Here is a 6370-nt window from a genome sequence, read left to right as displayed (position 1 = left end):
ACTCCAGCAGCTGGGTCTTTAGGAGACTCACTAAAGATCCTGAGACTTGCTCTAGAGCTGGCAACCCTGAGCAGCAGTGTGACAGTAGCACTTGGAGAACACTCCAGCAGAGAGCAGGACCCCACACCCCTAGTGAGAGACCCTCCAGCCCGAAGAGCTTACCACCTAAATAGACAAGACGGGGGATGGGAAATAGAGGCACCGAGAGGGAGAAAGTGTCTTGCTCGAGGTCACTCAGCTGGTCAGAGGCCAAGCCAGGAACAGAATTCAGGTGTCCTGGCTCTCAGGCCATATATATATATTGTTTTACTAGTGTTACTAATAGTTTTTTTTTTTTTTTAATAAGATAAGCACAGCACTTGGTGCTCCTGGGGGGAACAGACAAACCCAGACACACATTAGCGCCACCTGGAGGCCAGTGGCACCTTAGTGCCTTTGTTTGACTCGCATCGGTCGACAGTGTGGGCGTGATTGGGCAAAGCACGTGTCAAGAGTGGGTGCGATTGGGCCGCAGTTTGTGCCGTCTCCGTGCTGGGGTTCACGATGGCACAAGGTGCGGCTGAGGACGCCGCAGGCCCCCGTCTCTGCCGTGTTATCTTCGCCTTCCTTGTCCATTGTTTTAACGTCATCCCCTGAGTCCAGAGCCACTCGCTGCATTTGTGACCCCCAGCGCCCCGGGCTCTCAAACCCTCCAACCCTTCCAGGCCGCCCCAGGTTTGTGGATGGGCCGGACGGAGCCGGCCCTGGGCACTGCACAAAGGTCATGGGGCCACAGCGGACGGGGGGCGTTTGATGATCTGATGGGGTCAGGGTGGCCCCAACCCCTGCCAGGCCACAATCCTCTTTGCTCCTGTGGCCACCTGCTGCACGGGCTGTGGGGGACCGATGTCCTGGTTTTATAGGGACAGTCCGGATATTTGGGGATATACGGGTGCCTATTACCCCTCACCCCCTCCCCATTTTTCACACTTGCTGTCTAGTCAATAGCTGTCACACCGGATTGAACCAGAGCCTGGCACTCAAACAGCTGTGGCACCGGCTGGCGCAGACTAGTCCCCGCAACGGGCCAGCCACTAGGTGGCGCAGCGCCCCCCCCACCTGCTGACTTGGCCCCGGGCCGCCCCCCACCGCGCAGCGTGCGCACAGATCCACACGGGGGCAGCACCAACGTGCCTGAACCTCCCCGGAGCTGCGGAGCCGGCTCCAGACACGCTCCGGCTCTGCCGCTGCACGGACACCCCCGGCCGGCCGGACACGCGTGTGCTGCGGCCGAGACCCCTTTCGGAGCGGGGCCAACAGCTGCTCCCTCCTGCCTGCCCAGCGCGGTCTCGGCACGGGGCGCCGCTCCTTCGGAGTAAGTTGGTGTGGCGGGGGGGGTCTGTCCTGCACGGTGGGGGCTTGAAGCCAGGGCTCTGGCGTGGGGGGTGAGGGGCTATTACACCCTTCCCCTGGCCTGGCTGGGAGCTGCTCCCAGCGAGGGGGAGGATGGTGTGGATGGCGAGTGGTTTGGAGACACCAAGTCAGCCCCTCTCCCGAGGGCAGGGCTGGAGGGCTACGCGAAGGGGCTACCAGACCCTGTCCGGTCTAAGTCCCAAGCCCTCTGAGGCTCATCAGACGCTGCTGCCCTCTGTGGGGAGGTGCCCAGGTTTCTGGTGAAGCAAGTGGCTGGTTCCCCCATCTTAGCCGTCCGGCAGGGATGGAGCTGGGCAGGCAGGCATTGGGCAGTTCTGGCGTGGGGGGAAGTTGGCACTGGCGGGACTGAGGCCGGCTGCCCGGGCTTGGCCGGATCTGTGGGAGGGGGCACGAGGCGGGGGTGGTCTGCCTAGGGGGAGCATGGCTGCGGGCGGGCTGTAGGCTGGCATCATAGAATATCAGGGTTGGAAGGGACCTCAGGAGGTATCTAGTCCAACCCCCTGCTCAATCCCCAACTAAATCATCCTGTCCGATGGTCTGTCTTCCGCCTCAAACCGCCTCGTGCGGCTGGGGAGTTTGGCCTGGCGAGTGGTCCCCCGCGAAGCCAATCCCTTCTTGCAGGAACCTTGGTCAGAGTCCCTGGCTGATAATCTTCTCCCGCAGCAGAGTGAGGGCGGGCGCTGGAGAAATGGCTCGTAGGCTCCACGCGCCGGGGGCCAGAGCAGGTTTGGGCTGAGATGGAGAGACAAAGATGGCTCTGAGTCCCCCCCGCTCCAATTCCACAGTGCTCTGCCCTGCAGGCTGGAATACTCTGGGCACTGCCACGATCCCCAATCTGTGCCCTGGACCTCCCTGATTGCTCCCCTCGGTAGGAAGGTCCCACTCCCCCGTGGCTGACCTGGCAAGGTGTACGGCTCCTATGGTACCATAACGGCCACTCTGCTATTATCATGCTTGCAGTGAGGTCCTGCCAGCCAAGAGCAGCGCAGGGAGCGGTACATGAGCACCCTGTAAGGATACGGAGGTGTATCACAGAACTGTTGCTTGTGGTGGGACAGGCAGCATGGCCTCGGAGGGAGAACTGGGAGCGTTGGCCCTGCGCCTGACTCACTCTGGCACTAGGCAAGTCACTTAATGTTTTTGTGCCTCAGTTTCCCCCTCTCTGAAAGAGGCTCCTCCCCTCCCCCTTGTGATGTGTGGTTGAAAAGCGCTTGGGGTGATGACCAAGGGGTTGGACAGTTTGCACCATCAAGGCACTCTGCAAACGGTGCCAACACCGGGAGGGTGCATCCTCTGCGGAGGTGAGTGTAGTTGGCCCTGTCCAGGGGCGGGGAAAGGCGTGAGATCCACCAGTCTCAGGGCTAGTGGCTGCTAAACCGGCCCTGATCACGGTGTAGCCAAGGCACCTGTGCTGGTTCATTGCACCCCCCCACCCACTGGGACTATCGTGTCGTCAGCAAGCTCGTTTCCGGACAGTTGTGCGCTTTGTCTTAGCGGTTTTAACGGCAGGGCGCATCTGCCGCGGAGTCTCTGACACGCCCCGGCCACCACCTAAGCCGTGAGGAATGGGAGTCAGGCCCCTCTGCTGCAGAAACACAGCTCCACAGGCACCTGTCCCCCACGCCTTGCCAAAGTGTCTCATTTAAATAGGGCCCTAGGTGGTGGGTCAGTCTTTGGCCCCCTTAATCTACCCCCCCTCCCCAATCCCAGAGGCAGGACGATATCGTCTCTCTCCATCCCCAGTGTGCACACTCCACCTTCCTCTTCTTCCTCTCCCTAGCCTGCTTGCTGGCTCCAGCGTGTGGGCTCCCCATGGCGCCGGACAGAGTTTTCCCGGGGGTGCTAGCTGGCTTCCTAAATCTTCTAGGGCACCCTGTGGTCTTCCCAAGAGAGGGGAACTCTGATTTCAGCGAGGGGGGGTGGCGCCATGGCTGAAGGTAGATCCAGCTGTGGGGCTGGGCAGGAGCCCAGGGTGGACGGAGTGGGGACGGGGTGCAGACCACCTGGCATTGTTGTGTAAGGATGTGGGGTGCAGGGCAGGGGGGAACAGCCTCTCTCCCCACCAGCCGCTTACCTGGCTCGGCAAGCTTGTGCTGCCACCTCGGGGTTGGGGTCCAGGTGCCTAGGGCCAGCATCTATCCATCCATCTGTCCGTCCCTCCTGCACGCATCACCATGGTACCGGAGCGTGCCTTGCTCTCTAGCGCCCCCTCTGGCCGGAGCTCAGCGTGATGTGCTGGCAGATATGCTCCAGGCAGAGGGGGCGCTAGAGAGCAATACACGCCCAGATATCATGGCAATGGGGGCAGAGCCAGCGTGCATCCAGGATGCAGTCAAAGGTGGCAGTGTGTGGGAGGGGCCGGAGATGGAGCTTGGGTCCTGGGGGGCTGTAATGAGGGGCAGTGGAGTGGACGATAACCATACATTGGGGAAGGCGGATAGCGGGGAGATGTAGGAATGGCCAGTGGGGGTGTTTCCCAGAGCCCTGGGCCTCTCTCATTGCTATAGCCAGACTGGAGGGCTGTATGCAACTAGGGTGACCAGATCACAACAGTGAAATATCGGGACACATTGGGGTGCTGTCAGCCCCGTCCACAGTCCAACCCCGCTCCTCCCAGGCTCCGCCCCCACTCTGCCCCAGGTCCCGCCCCCTGCCCCGCTCGGCTCCCCCCCCCCCGCCACCGTGCCCTTCCTCAATCCCCCACCCACCGCTCGCCTCCTCACTCCCTCCCATCCGCCTGGCCGCCTCTTCACCCCCCCAGCCCGCCGCTGGGTTCGCCACTCGTCTTTTCACACACACCCGTGCTACAGCGCCGACTTCCCCTCTGCCCGGTGGGTGCTCGCCCGCGCCCCCCTCTTCCTGCCCCTGCCCTGCCCTTGCCCCGCCCCATTCCACCCCCTTCCCCCAAGTCCCCACCCCTGCCCCTGCTTCTTCTCCACCTCCTACCCTGAGCGCGCTGCGTCCCCACTCCTCCCCCTCCCTCCCGGAAAGTCCAAAGTACCTCCAAACAGCTGTTAGGCGGCGGGAAGCACTGGGAAGGGGAGAAGGAGGTGAGGAGGGGGAGCTTGGCTGCCGGTGGGTGCAGAGCACCCACTAATTTTTCCCTGTGGGTGCTCCAGCCCCGGAGCACCTATGGAGTCGGCGCCTCCCCCCCGCTCGCCTCTTTACCTGAATATGGGGACAAATGGCACCCTGAGCATACATCGATCGGGACGCGGGACAAAGGATTAAGTATCGGGACAGGCCCAATTTTATCGGGCTATCTGGTCACCCTATATGCAACTGAGGTGCCAAGCATCCTGTTGTGGTACATGCAGTATCTTGTGTGAAACCAGGGGTGGATTTTTCAAGGCTTTCTCTTCTCCTGTCCTGGGAGAAGTTGCAAGATTTTGAATTTTTTTCCTGGCCCGAATTGGACAAAAATCAAAATCTCAAAAATTTTCACAAACTGAGAAAAAAATCCGTTTGGGTCAGTGGAAATGTTCTGTTTTGATCATTTCAAATGGTTCCTTTCATTTTTGACCTTTTCTCTCTCTCTTTTTTTTAGTCTAAATTTACTAAAATTTTGAACCAAAAAGTAATTTCAACTTGAAAAGCCAAAACTCTCTGAGCTGAAACATTGAAATGGGACATTTGGACAATTTCAGAGAGATTTTTTTCACAAATGTTTTGTGTGGGGAGATGGGTTGAAACTGACCCACTTTCACAAACAGCTTCAGTTCTGACGAACCCACATTATTTTTTGCCAGAAAAGAGCAATCAAAAAATTCCCAACTAGGTGTACTCCTGCGTTCGAAGCCGGCTCTGCCGCGGACCTAGCTTTGAACCCTTGGGCAAGTTGCTTCACCTGCCGGTGCCTCAGTTTCCCTATTGGCAAAATAGGGCTGATGATGCTTGCCCCCCTTCGTAGAGCAAGTGGAAGATCTGTAGATGAGAAGCGTAGTTATTTATTAAAAAGCAGCGATGCCTAGCGGTTGCAAAAGGCTGGTGCCCCGTTGTGTTGGGCGCTGTATAAACGCATAGTAAAGCTTATGAAGTTCCAGCACATTGGACAATAACAGATCAGGCTGAAAGTGACTGTGAATATATACAGTAGCTGCAATGTGATAGCGAGCTCGGTTATGCCTTTGCACCCTCCGGGTGTACAGCGCGGGAGCAAAAAGCCAGTGCCAACACAGGCCGAAGAAAGGTGGCTGGATCTCTGGTGACTTCCTGAATGCGATCGTTGCTTGTACCCACTGTTAACAAATGTGGCTAACAGGTTGCAACATGCATGATTGCATCCCCTGGGCTGTTGAAAGCTTAACCCAGAGGTGGAAGGGCAGGATGGTTTTGTAGTTAAAGAGCTGGCTTGACTGTGCTGAAGTAGGGATTCAATTCCTCATCCTGCCCCATGCCCTCTCTGCACTGCCTGTAAAATGGTAATCCCGTAGCTGTATAGATTGTTAGTTCTTTGGGGCAGGTGCTGTCTCTTGTCATATGTTTGCGCAGTACCTACCACTGAGTACTACAGAATCAGTCTCTCTTTTGCCTCTTATTTAATACCGAGGACTAGCTAGAGACTGATTCTATAGCCAGTGGTGAGGGCAGTCCCTGGGGGCACTGGAGACTCACATTTGAGCCCAGATCCCATGTGAATGTCGTGGCCTCCTGGCTATTTTCTTCTTGCCCAGAAATTCACCCTGGACCTGAGACACCTTCCCAGGGAAAGTCTCGTGGCCAGCGACAGGTTTTTACGACAATGACAAATAGTCATTTTCTGTCCAATAATTCCAGACGGCCTGTGCATTTCCCAGGGGCTGTGGGGTTAGCTCTGGGGTCTGGCCACCTTTGAGCTAAGGAATGGTCTGTCTCCCCAACTGGCCCCCATTTCAGCTTGATGCAAAGTCCTTCAGCATTTACTTGACCAAAACTGTTGTGTAGTGTTGCTGGCTGTTGTGAAGTAGCTGCTGCATCC

General features: G+C 57.8%; 1 protein-coding gene across 1 annotated transcript in view; it reads left to right on the top strand.

The window, feature by feature from the left end:
* The first annotated feature begins 1200 nt into the window (after positions 1–1200).
* Positions 1201–6370, top strand: part of PTK2B (protein tyrosine kinase 2 beta) — a 149436-nt gene continuing 144266 nt past the window's right edge. Inside the window, exon 1 of the mRNA XM_065587434.1 lies at positions 1201–1354. The gene's annotated coding sequence lies outside the window, so the exon portion shown is untranslated. The remainder of the gene's footprint in view (positions 1355–6370) is intronic.

This window comes from Chrysemys picta, chromosome 3, assembly GCF_011386835.1.
Source record: "Chrysemys picta bellii isolate R12L10 chromosome 3, ASM1138683v2, whole genome shotgun sequence".
NCBI lineage: Eukaryota > Metazoa > Chordata > Testudines > Emydidae > Chrysemys > Chrysemys picta.
The sequence above is the reverse complement of the archived record's forward strand: the minus strand, read 5'-3'. Positions and strand labels throughout refer to the sequence as shown.